This window comes from Electrona antarctica (genome assembly GCF_951216825.1).
Source record: "Electrona antarctica genome assembly, chromosome: 24".
NCBI lineage: Eukaryota > Metazoa > Chordata > Actinopteri > Myctophiformes > Myctophidae > Electrona > Electrona antarctica.
The window spans coordinates 3,259,353-3,271,328 of NC_136803.1; the positions used below are offsets into that span (position 1 = coordinate 3,259,353).

The window sequence follows — 11,976 nt, forward strand, 5'->3', positions numbered from 1 at the left end:
TGGACTCGTTATTAGTAGAACGAGTGACACATTGGCTGTCAATTATCTCCACAATTGTATTAACTAGCCCTTACCCGTTGTGAGATATTGCCCCCCCCCCCCTTGTGGACGTGGGGGGTACTGCACCCTGGGTGTGTTTTCGCATTTTTTATTCACTAATAAATTCATTATTAATTTATAATTTGTTAAATTGGAAAAAGGGCTTCGTTAAGACCTCCATATTATGATGGTCAATACCTGTGTGAAAAGTGGGAGCGATTGGTGCAGGCGGTGAGGAGATACGGCTGTGTTTCTGACAGACAGACAGACAGACAGACAGAATTATAGTATGATGAGGATGTTGATGATGATGATGATGTGTTCTTGGCTAAGGTCCAGTGTGAATCAGATCAGTCTGCTATACTGTTTACTGTAATTCCCTGGCAATGTTATATCAATAATATAATACATGTGGGAAACTTAATCGTTTCAACCCTCCCACAGTCTAAAAGGTATAATTGTGTGAAATTGTAACTGAATGATAGTTATCCGTGTAATCTTGTTAACATAATGACAGATCTAACCCCATCAAACGTGAGGAAGACAGGATATCACATATTTATTTGTTTTCTTTTGAATATACATAATAACTAAGAATGTATAAGTATATGTGACCAGATTTGACTGAGAGACTGCCATCGCGCAAATTCCAGCTTTTCACCAGAGGAGAAAAACTTTTTTTTTGTTTCAAAATGAGTTAATAGCACAGGCAGACTCTTCACATACTAGAGCAGGGTTCCCCAATACATTTTTCTCAAGGGCCATATTTTGACTAGGGTACCAGGCTGGGGGCCGAGTCTGCACGCACAAGGTCGAGGTCTTGCCCTGAAAATGAATACTTTTCAGGGCAAGACCCCATTTGAAAAGGATGCCCAGTTTGACATGCATAGGCTACTGACCCCCATTGAATGCCATTTATATCCAAGGGCCACAAGGGTGCGCTCCGTGGGCCGCAAATGGCCCGCGGGCCGCCTATTGGGGAACCCTGTACTAGAGCATGTCTGAAATAAGTGTCGGAGCTGAAATCGACATATAAATATGAAATAAATGCTTAAACATGTAGCTAGGTGTAATGGTTAGAGACTACAGAAGTGAACCTTTCAAGCCTGTTTTCTCAACTCGCTGTTTTCTGTAAGACATTACTCTATAAGCCATATCTCCAAAACTGGTGGGTCAAACTGAACAACCAATATGTCAATTTGAAGCTAAGATTCCCTGCTTTCATATGACATGAAAAAACGAAAATTAAAAAAACATCACACATTGTGCCTGGCAACTTGGTTGCGTGCCATGGTGACACCTTTGTAGATAATGTTTCTAAACACGCATCGCTCGCTGTGTCAACTTGCGGGGCTCAAGGCCGCTGCTGATGTGCCTTGAAACGTCGATTTGCAACGTTTGAGTGGTTTTGCAGACATGTACAACGGAAACGTTTCTTCTCTGGTGATCGTGTTTGGTGTGTGTGAGTGAGGTCACCTGACCTGGAGTCTCACCTGCAGTTTATTCATTAGCTGTCACACATAGCGAGGTCAAGATACCATGTGACACATTTCTATGTGACAACCATGTTCCTGTTGCACTACGACATCTGCCTGGGTCTCTCTCTCTTTCTCTCTCTCTCTCTCTATATGAGCACTGAGTGGCGTTTCCTCCCCTCCGCGGTGCGACTGCAGAGGTGAGTCTGTAAGAGGCTGCGTGTGGCAGTGTTGACCTCCCATCCTGACTGAGTCTGTAAGAGGCTGCTTGTGGCTGTGTTGACCTCCCATCCTGACTGAGTCTTTAAGAGGCTGCTTGTGGCTGTGTTGACCTCCCATCCTGACTGAGTCTTTAAGAGGCTGTTTGTGTCTGTGTTGACCTCCCATCCTGACTGAGTCTTTAAGAGGCTGCTTGTGTCTGTGTTGACCTCCCATCCTGACTGAGTCTTTAAGAGGCTGCTTGTGTCTGTGTTGACCTCCCATCCTGACTGAGTCTTTAAGAGGCTGCTTGTGTCTGTGTTGACCTCCCATCCTGACTGAGTCTTTAAGAGGCTGCTTGTGGCTGTGTTGACCTCCCATCCTGACTGAGTCTGTAAGAGGCTGCTTGTGTCTGTGTTGACCTCCCATCCTGACTGAGTCTTTAAGAGGCTGCTTGTGGCTGTGTTGACCTCCCATCCTGACTGAGTGTGTAAGAGGCTGCTTGTGGCTGTGTTGACCTCCCATCCTGACTGAGTCTTTAAGAGGCTGCTTGTGGCTGTGTTGACCTCCCATCCTGACTGAGTCTTTAAGAGGCTGCTTGTGTCTGTGTTGACCTCCCATCCTGACTGAGTCTTTAAGAGGCTGCTTGTGTCTGTGTTGACCTCCCATCCTGACTGAGTCTGTAAGAGGCTGCTTGTGTCTGTGTTGACCTCCCATCCTGACTGAGTCTTTAAGAGGCTGCTTGTGTCTGTGTTGACCTCCCATCCTGACTGAGTCTATAAGAGGCTGCTTGTGTCTGTGTTGACCTCCCATCCTGACTGAGTCTTTAAGAGGCTGCTTGTGTCTGTGTTGACCTCCCATCCTGACTGAGTCTTTAAGAGGCTGCTTGTGTCTGTGTTGACCTCCCATCCTGACTGAGTCTTTAAGAGGCTGCTTGTGTCTGTGTTGACCTCCCATCCTGACTGAGTCTGTAAGAGGCTGCTTGTGTCTGTGTTGACCTCCCATCCTGACTGAGTCTTTAAGAGGCTGCTTGTGTCTGTGTTGACCTCCCATCCTGACTGAGTCTTTAAGAGGCTGCTTGTGTCTGTGTTGACCTCCCATCCTAGTCTTTAAGAGGCTGCTTGTGTCTGTGTTGACCTCCCATCCTGACTGAGTCTTTAAGAGGCTGCTTGTGTCTGTGTTGACCTCCCATCCTAGTCTTTAAGAGGCTGCTTGTGTCTGTGTTGACCTCCCATCCTGACTGAGTCTTTAAGAGGCTGCTTGTGTCTGTGTTGACCTCCCATCCTGACTGAGTCTTTAAGAGGCTGCTTGTGTCTGTGTTGACCTCCCATCCTAGTCTTTAAGAGGCTGCTTGTGTCTGTGTTGACCTCCCATCCTGACTGAGTCTTTAAGAGGCTGCTTGTGGCTGTGTTGACCTCCCATCCTGACTGAGTCTTTAAGAGGCTGCTTGTGTCTGTGTTGACCTCCCATCCTGACTGAGTCTGTAAGAGGCTGCTTGTGTCTGTGTTGACCTCCCATCCTGACTGAGTCTGTAAGAGGCTGCTTGTGTCTGTGTTGACCTCCCATCCTGACTGAGTCTTTAAGAGGCTGCTTGTGTCTGTGTTGACCTCCCATCCTGACTGAGTCTTTAAGAGGCTGCTTGTGTCTGTGTTGACCTCCCATCCTAGTCTTTAAGAGGCTGCTTGTGTCTGTGTTGACCTCCCATCCTGACTGAGTCTTTAAGAGGCTGCTTGTGTCTGTGTTGACCTCCCATCCTGACTGAGTCTTTAAGAGGCTGCTTGTGTCTGTGTTGACCTCCCATCCTGACTGAGTCTTTAAGAGGCTGCTTGTGTCTGTGTTGACCTCCCATCCTAGTCTTTAAGAGGCTGCTTGTGTCTGTGTTGACCTCCCATCCTGACTGAGTCTTTAAGAGGCTGCTTGTGGCTGTGTTGACCTCCCATCCTGACTGAGTCTTTAAGAGGCTGCTTGTGGCTGTGTTGACCTCCCATCCTGACTGAGTCTTTAAGAGGCTGCTTGTGTCTGTGTTGACCTCCCATCCTGACTGAGTCTGTAAGAGGCTGCTTGTGTCTGTGTTGACCTCCCATCCTGACTGAGTCTGTAAGAGGCTGCTTGTGTCTGTGTTGACCTCCCATCCTGACTGAGTCTTTAAGAGGCTGCTTGTGTCTGTGTTGACCTCCCATCCTAGTCTTTAAGAGGCTGCTTGTGTCTGTGTTGACCTCCCATCCTAGTCTTTAAGAGGCTGCTTGTGGCTGTGTTGACCTCCCATCCTAGTCTTTAAGAGGCTGCTTGTGGCTGTGTTGACCTCCCATCCTAGTCTTTAAGAGGCTGCTTGTGTCTGTGTTGACCTCCCATCCTGACTGATTCTGTAAGAGGCTGCTTGTGTCTGTGTTGACCTCCCATCCTGACTGAGTCTTTAAGAGGCTGCTTGTGTCTGTGTTGACCTCCCATCCTAGTCTTTAAGAGGCTGCTTGTGTCTGTGTTGACCTCCCATCCTAGTCTTTAAGAGGCTGCTTGTGGCTGTGTTGACCTCCCATCCTAGTCTTTAAGAGGCTGCTTGTGGCTGTGTTGACCTCCCATCCTAGTCTTTAAGAGGCTGCTTGTGTCTGTGTTGACCTCCCATCCTGACTGAGTCTTTAAGAGGCTGCTTGTGTCTGTGTTGACCTCCCATCCTAGTCTTTAAGAGGCTGCTTGTGGCTGTGTTGACCTCCCATCCTGACTGAGTCTTTAAGAGGCTGCTTGTGTCTGTGTTGACCTCCCATCCTAGTCTTTAAGAGGCTGCTTGTGGCTGTGTTGACCTCCCATCCTAGTCTTTAAGAGGCTGCTTGTGTCTGTGTTGACCTCCCATCCTAGTCTTTAAGAGGCTGCTTGTGGCTGTGTTGACCTCCCATCCTAGTCTTTAAGAGGCTGCTTGTGTCTGTGTTGACCTCCCATCCTAGTCTTTAAGAGGCTGCTTGTGTCTGTGTTGACCTCCCATCCTAGTCTGTAAGAGGCTGCTTGTGTCTGTGTTGACCTCCCATCCTAGTCTGTAAGAGGCTGCTTGTGTCTGTGTTGACCTCCCATCCTAGTCTGTAAGAGGCTGCTTGTGTCTGTGTTGACCTCCCATCCTAGTCTGTAAGAGGCTGCTTGTGTCTGTGTTGACCTCCCATCCTAGTCTTTAAGAGGCTGCTTGTGTCTGTGTTGACCTCCCATCCTAGTCTTTAAGAGGCTGCTTGTGTCTGTGTTGACCTCCCATCCTGACTGAGAGAAATAAAACCACACTGTGTTGGGATGAAGCGCGTTGCTACGTCTCACGCTCCAAACACTTCACTGTACGTATCGTTGGAACCCTCTGTTTACCTCACCGACCTGACATCTCCTCATTTCACTGTACGTATCGTTGGAACCCTCTGTTTACCTCGCCGCCTGACATCTCCTCATTTCTGCCTCGCCACCTGTCACAGAAAACGCTCGTTTATAAATCCTTCCAAACAATGGCAAAACTGTAAAACTTTCTGTTATATTTATACGAAAGAGAAATGTAAATATTTGAATAAACCTTTAATGGCAGAGGTTTGTGTGTGTGTGTGTGTGTGTGTGTGTGTGTGTGTGTGTGTGTGTGTGTGTGTGTGTGTGTGTGTGTGTGTGTGAGAGAGAGAGAGAGAGAGAGAGAAGGAGCATTCCATCATATTGTACACAACCCTCGATTGTTACCTTGGAACAAATTGCCTGAGTCTATTTACGTTGGGCTCGGCGTGAGTGATACTCACATCGACGCCGTTTGCCGTGTTTTACGCTGAGCAAAAAACCTGAGCTCCACCAGCTGAACTATTGCAGCCGAGTACACAGTCTAGAAGAAGAATGCTGTTTATATTGTTTATATTGCAAAAGAGGTGAATTTTGTAAGCCCACTTTTCCTCTTTGCTGTTTATTTAACGGTGAAATATTTCCCCCTGCTGCGTCAACACCGTGGCCCTTGTGTATCCGAGTGGCCTTATATTATAAATCCTGGAACGGACCTGACAACCTTTCAACGCCACGCGTGGGATTCAGAACACGGGGCGCTCGTGTCAGGTTTGGTTGTGTTTGATGTCGTTGCCATAGCCGCCGCCTTAGCCGTCGTCTTTGTTTCAGCCACCTGGCTAACCAGTCATGGTGTTGGCATCGCTGAGGTTGCGTGAAATGTGGACCATATGAGGGTCTCTCATGTACCTGCACTGTTAGACTTCAGGGCACACTTGGGCCTCTTTCAGACTGGCATCTGAAATGTGATTTCCTATATCCGTTTTGGACTTTGGATTGGTTATGTGGTCTGAACAAGGCTTAGGAATGTCATTCAAATCTGATTAGCCTTTTTTTTGTTTGTCTTTTGCTGCAATGCAGCTCCAGTCTGGATAGGCCACAAATCGTTTTTTCCGGATTGTTTCCGGGTCGTGGGTTTCAGAGTAAAAGCGGCCATGTCTTTCCGGCACCCCAGAGCTCCTATTTTGAAGGAATCCTGGCACGGATTGTGTTAATGAACTGGTGGGCATGTCCACATAAAAACGGCATTTTAACAAATACTTGTTTTATTTTATTTTACTGGACTTCCAACTTTCCATACTTTTACTTCTACTCCACTACATCTCAGAACCAAAATGTATTCATACAAAACGTATTAACCACTTCCAACACTTTATATACTTTACTATACTTCTAACTTCGTCCAACGCTGGTCACCGGGCACTGAGCCTCTCAACGCAGCTCAGCCTCAAACAGGCGGAGGGGGGGGGGGGGGGGGGGGGGGGGGACATGCTTTTGTGACAAGCGCCACCGGTATGACAATGACGAAGGGGAGGGCAGCGGTGGTGGTGGTGGTGGCCGTGGTCATCAGTGACACAGAGGAGGGGAGGGCAGCGGTGGTGGTGGTGGTGGCCGTGGTCATCAGTGACACAGAGGAGGGGAGGGCAGCGGTGGTGGTGGTGGTGGCCGTGGTCATCAGTGACACAGGGGAGGGGAGGGCAGCGGCGGTGGTGGTGGCCGTGGTCATCAGTGACCACAGACGAGGGGAGGGCAGCGGTGGTGGTGGTGGTGGCCGTGGTCATCAGTGACACAGACGAGGGGAGGGCAGCGGTGGTGGTGGTGGTGGCCGTGGTCATCAGTGACCACAGACGAGGGGAGGGCAGCGGTGGTGGTGGTGGTGGCCGTGGTCATCAGTGACAGACGAGGGGAGGGCAGCGGTGGTGGTGGTGGCCGTGGTCATCAGTGACACAGGGGAGGGGAGGGCAGCGGCGGTGGTGGTGGCCGTGGTCATCAGTGACCACAGACGAGGGGAGGGCAGCGGTGGTGGTGGTGGTGGCCGTGGTCATCAGTGACACAGACGAGGGGAGGGCAGCGGTGGTGGTGGTGGTGGCCGTGGTCATCAGTGACCACAGACGAGGGGAGGGCAGCGGTGGTGGTGGTGGTGGCCGTGGTCATCAGTGACCACAGACGAGGGGAGGGCAGCGGTGGTGGTGGTGGTGGCCGTGGTCATCAGTGACAGACGAGGGGAGGGCAGCGGTGGTGGTGGTGGCCGTGGTCATCAGTGACACAGACGAGGGGAGGGCAGCGGTGGTGGTGGTGGCCGTGGTCATCAGTGACCACAGTCAGAGGTCAGAGACGAGACGTATATGTACCTTCAGGAAGGGAAACGAACAAACACAGCACATCTGTCGAGAGGACAGGATGAGACAGGGGGGACGGACGGGGGACGGGACGACACCGTTTGAGTGTGCAGCTATGTGATGGCTTCTCCAGGCTTCTCACGCACTTTGACCAACAGTCATGTCCTGCAGGGTGTGTGTGTGTGTGTCTGTGAGTGTGCGCGTGTTTGGAGAGATTAATATGCAGGAACCCAGCCAGGATGGTGTGGGGGTATATCTGTATGTCCTAAAATCAAACTGTAACCTACTTCCATGTTCACATACATATGTCACAAGGGGGGGGGGAGAGAGAGAGAGAGACAGAGAGATGTGTATCATAATTTGCCTTACAGTGACAGTCACAGCACTGGCCTTTCTGGGACACTGCGAGTCACTTTGGATTCTCTGGACGTACTGCAGCTTCAGTAAAATGCCTTGTTTGACCGACTTTCTGTATTCTATAATCTATAACAGGGGTTCTCAACGTTTTTGGCCGGGGACCCCTGGAAATGCTTTGGCAACGTCTCGGGACCCCCGCCCTGCCCCCTCCCAACCCCCAATATAAATTATCTACTACAATAACCTTAATAATAGACAATACACCATAAATAGATACTGAAACCAGATATAATCATTAGGAAGGTGTATGCATGTACTATGTGTACCATGTAAACTCTTAATTTTCCATTTTCCATCCATTCAGTTGGGAAAAAAATTAAATAAAATAAACTTTTTTTTTTTTTTTATAATTTGGGGACCCCCCAAAATAATTTGGCGACCCCCCAAGGGGTCGCGACCCACGGGTTGAGAACCCCTGATCTATAAGATACATCATGCAAATGGTAAAGGGAGTATTTATACACCACTTTAGTAGGTCCTAAACAATTTAGCTCAATACCCAAATAAAAGGAGAAAATAGATGTTGACCCTGCATGGACCCAAATTAGAAAATAGCAGATCTATACAATGCTTCTTAAAGTTTTTATTATGTATTTATTTTGTATGGTTATTATTTGATTTAGATTTTATTCATTAAATGCTTTTGAAAAAAAATGTTGAAATTATTTTTAATTGATGAAGTTTATTTATTTATAATCACGGCCCATAAAAATTGTCCCCCGATCCAAACATGCGTCCTATACATACTCCTAACTGGCTGTTTGGGAAACGGCGACCTGTCCTATATAGCATTTTACAGTCTCACACAAATCCACAAACCCACGGCAGAGGCCGGCAAGGCACCAACCTGCTCATCAGAGGCGGTTAACCCATTTTGGGCGGGAACCCCTTGTGGTGTTTTAAACATTGTTATAAATTAGCTATTGAAAAATAGCAGATCTACAAGCTCATAGCGCGCCACTCGGTGGCACGCTATGAGTTTGTAGGTCTGCTATTTTTGAAGAATTGTTAAAATGTGGCGCAAATCATTGTATATATATTTCAGAGCGAACATTTTTAACTAAAATATTGGCTTCTGGGGGGTCCCTGGAACTACATTTTTTGAGATGGGGGTCCGTGGCCCAATAGAGCTAATTCTGGGGGTCCTTGACCTGAAAAAGGTTGAGCACCACTGACATAGAAACATGGGTTTTTCAGAAAAATGTTAGGATTTAGAAGCCTTTTTTTCAGTCCAAAATGGGTTAAGCATTCAGCGTCTTGCTCAAGGACACTTCAACACTACTAACCAACCCGCAGGGGGGGGGGGGCCCTGGGATACAACCGGGAACACTGTTTTCCCAGGCGGTCACACTACCTTTGCGGGGCCAGATCGCGACGGTCAAACGGCCTCTAACCCATTTTGGGCGGGAACCCCTTTTGGTGTTAGCATTATGTTATGCTTTAGCTATTGAAAAATAGCAGATCTACAAGCTCGTAGCGCGCCACCGAGTGGCGCGCTACGAGCTTGTAGGTCTGCTATTTTTGAAAAGTCGAAGAACGACTGACCTAGAAACATAGCTTTTTCAGAAAACTGTCAGGATGTAGAAGACATACAGAATCTGATCTCAGGTCAGAATGGGCTAACATGACAGCGCTGGCCCTGCAGCACTGGACACAACATCTCTATACTCAGGATCAGTGTCTGCTCAGGAATCTGCTGGTTCCAGGGCGTACAGTAGGAACGGCGCTGACTTATCATAACTGTATGCTGCCTTTTTTGTAGAGGATGGGGGGGTGTTTATATAATGAGGATTGCGCCCCCTGGAGGCATGGAACAAGTATCACAGTCTGTGTAGCTGCAGGCGACGTCGAGAAAGAGGACGACAAAACAAAAGAAGGCCATTTCTGGGAGGGATAGAAGATGGTTTCGTTTGTGGTGGAAAATGTGTGTCTGAGTGAACTTTTTACACAATATTCTAATTCATTGAGATGGAGCTGCACAGTTGATTCAGTCGACTAAAATGTATTTTTGGTGGTCCTTGATGCCGTCGTAATGGCTGGTTTTACACTTGCTGAAAATAGCAGATCTACAAGCTCACAGCGCATCGCAGCGCGACGCGTTGTGAGCTTGTAGATCTGCTATTTTCAGCATGCAACCAAGTGTAAAATGACTTATACTGGATCTCTTGTCCACTAGTCCCTTCCTAACATTTTAGTCTAGTTTTATTTGTTGACGGAATTGTCAATATATTTACTCTCATGTCATGATGTTAGGGGTGAGCTGTGTTGTTGTATATCCACCTTGTTCTTGGTTTAAAAGAACATGCAACAATGGATATAAAATATTGTTGTCACACTGGTAGAAAAAGCAGACGTGGTTGTGTTCGATGTGATCAGTCAGAATTGCTTTAATGTTCACGTACCCGTATTGCTTCCAAGATTATCGGACTTCCCACACCAACACTTTCTGATATGAACAATAATGCCATCACACGGCTAGCACTCTCAATATCACGTGACACTGATCATCCCCTGTATCGCTTCTTCAACCTCATGCCATCAGGACAAAGATACAGAACCTTACCCTGGAAAAAGGTTCGTTTCAGTAGGAGTTTTGTCCCCTCAGCCATCGCGGCATTAAACAAACTGCCCCGCCGATAGGATGGTTCTGTACACAGTGGGGAACTCATGTTATTGTTTGTCTTGGTATAATAATGTTTCTCTGTACTATGTGTTGTTCTTGTTGTTGGTGTTGAACAGACCTGTGAAGATGAATATCCTTCGGGACAATAAAGATTATTATATTACTGTAGGCATATAGTGTTTTACTCCTATGAAAAGGGCCATTATACATTACATCAGGGGTTCTCAACGTTTTTGGCCGGGGACCCCCGGAAATGCTTTGGCAATGTCTCGGGACCCCCGAGGGGTCGCGACCCACGGGTTGAGAACCCCTGCATTACATCATCTAGTTGTACTTACTTGTACATGTAATAACGGTCAAGAATAACTTGCTGTATACATACAGTACCTGCCTGAGTATAATGGCAGGATGGAACTGCCAATGGTACAGAATAGTTATAGTGGTGGAAATAGACAAGCACCTCCCTGTCTGCAATACTGAATTCCTAATATTTAAAAAGTACTAAATGGTAAAAAATGGTAAATGGTGCATTTATATAGCGCCTTTATCCAAGGCGCTTTACATAGATTGGGCACATTCAGTCATTCACACACACATTCATACACCGATTGCGGCGGAAGCCATGCAAGGTACCAACCAGCACATCGGGAGCAATTTGGGGTTCAGTGTCTTGCCCAAGGACACTTCGACATGTAGACAGGAGGAGGAGCCGGGATTCGAACCGCCGACCCATGGATCATTGGACGACCTGCTCTACCTCCTGAGCCACAGTCGCCACAGTGTACTAAGACACAGTTGTTGCTCTTCCCTGTATTCCCTCCCTCTCTACTCTGCCTCCAACCCCCCCCCCTCCCCCCCCCTCCCTCTCTCTCTCTCCTTTTATCAAACTATGTACCTTTCCTGTAACTCTCTGCTCCAGCGCAACCAAGACAGATGCCCAGGCGTTCATTTCACTCGACGACGAAAAAAAGACATTCTGATATTTTCGCCAGAGACCAGCCTGTGTCTGTGGAGCGTTTTGCATCCGGCTCGTCACGTCTGCTGACATCTCATGATGTCCAGACATAACAGATTCAAACCAAGGGGCCGTTGAGGCGCTCCAACGTTGAAGCACTGGGCCCTAGTGGTAAGAGGAAGGACTGCAGGCGGACCCGTGGATTCATGACGAGGAAACCTTGAGCGCACGGTTGCACACTTCCGCATTGGACCACCAAAATGTGGTAGTCCAATGCGGAAGTAGACGTTTTGAGACGGTCCTTCCGGGTGCTTCAAAACGCCACTGAGCAACTTCCACTGACATGAATAGCGGAGGGGCGGAGCTACACGCCAGTTCAGTCTCTATCCTTCTTTATACTCTATGATTCAAACCCAGCAATGAACAAATACAGAGGAGAGTGAGTTCATCCCCACACACACACACACACACACACACACACACACACACACACACACACACACGACACACACACACACACACACACACACACACACACACACACACACACACACACACACACACACACACACACACACACACACACACACACACACACACAACACACACACACACACACAACACACACACACACACACACACACACACACA

General features: G+C 47.9%; 1 long non-coding RNA gene across 1 annotated transcript in view; it reads left to right on the plus strand.

Moving 5' to 3' along the window:
* The first annotated feature begins 652 nt into the window (after positions 1 to 652).
* Positions 653 to 11,976, plus strand: part of LOC306917471 — a 17,461-nt gene continuing 6,137 nt past the window's right edge. Inside the window, exons 1-2 of the long non-coding RNA XR_013789191.1 lie at positions 653 to 723; positions 1,059 to 1,106. This is a non-coding gene — a long non-coding RNA (uncharacterized lncRNA). The remainder of the gene's footprint in view (positions 724 to 1,058; positions 1,107 to 11,976) is intronic.